This window comes from Protobothrops mucrosquamatus, unplaced genomic scaffold (assembly GCF_001527695.2).
Source record: "Protobothrops mucrosquamatus isolate PMUCROS unplaced genomic scaffold, P.Mucros_1.0 scaffold1049, whole genome shotgun sequence".
Lineage (NCBI taxonomy): Eukaryota > Metazoa > Chordata > Lepidosauria > Squamata > Viperidae > Protobothrops > Protobothrops mucrosquamatus.
Window position 1 is genome coordinate 516087 of NW_015387281.1, and position 1185 is coordinate 517271.

The window sequence follows — 1185 nt, forward strand, 5'->3', positions numbered from 1 at the left end:
TTACAATTAGGTAGAAAGAACTGGCTGCCTTTAAGTGACAGAAGCTGGGAGCAGAAGGTGATATCCCTCTTGACCCTCTCAACACTTCCCCCTTTTGATTCCTTTCTATTCTTATTCACCTAAGTTGATGTTTTTGTGTCAACAATCACAGTTTTCTTTTCTCACTTAGTATAACGCCCAAACATCCACCATGCTGGGCAACAACATAGTTTTTCCATCAATGAATGAGACTGCCTATGTTGGCTGTCCTGGCAAGCAGGATTTATCCATGACTAAGAAGCCCTGCACATCAGCAAATACACAGGTAGTCCTCTACTTACAACAGTTCGCTTAGTGACCATTCAAAAATTACACCAGCACTAGAAAAAGTGACTTATGACTGTTTTTCACAATTACGAATGTTGTAGCATCCCCATGGTCATATGATCAAAATTCAGATGCTTGGCAACTAACTCATATTTGTTGAAGGAAAAGTCTTCATCAGGGGCAGGAGCAGAGCGGGAGGGGCATGGGCAGTTTTTGGGCACTCGGTCTCTAAAAGGTTCGCCATCACTGTCCTAGCTGATGAACATATTAGAAGCAGTCACCTGAGTCACTATTTTTGTATTAAATATAATTCATGTGTACTGCAAAATCTAGCAATTCTGTAATGCATTATGCAAGTTTGCTTGATAAGCAGGTTTTTTTAGATGACCATCCAATAAAACAGTGATGGCGAACCTTTTAGAGGCTACCACTAAACTACCACTAAAGTCATATGACCACCTCTGATTAATTGCAAATATACGTACAGGTAGTCCTCGACTTACGATCACAATTGTGCCCAACATTTCTGTTACTAAGGGAGACAATTGAGTTTTGCCTCATTTTATGACCTTTCTTGCCACAATTGTTAAGTGAATCACTGCAGGTGTTAAGTTAGTAACACGGTTGTTAAGTGAATCTGGCTCCCCCATTAACTTTGCTCATCATAAAATCGCAAAAGGGGAATCACATGAACCTGAGACATTGCAACCGTCATAAAGATGAGTCAGTTGCCAAGTGTCTAAATTTTGATCACGTGACCATGGGGATGTTACCATGGTCATGTGAAAAACAGTCATAAGTCACTTTTTTTCATTGCCGTGGTAACTTAGAATGGACACTAAACAAACTGTTGTAAGTCATACACTACCTGTATTCTTC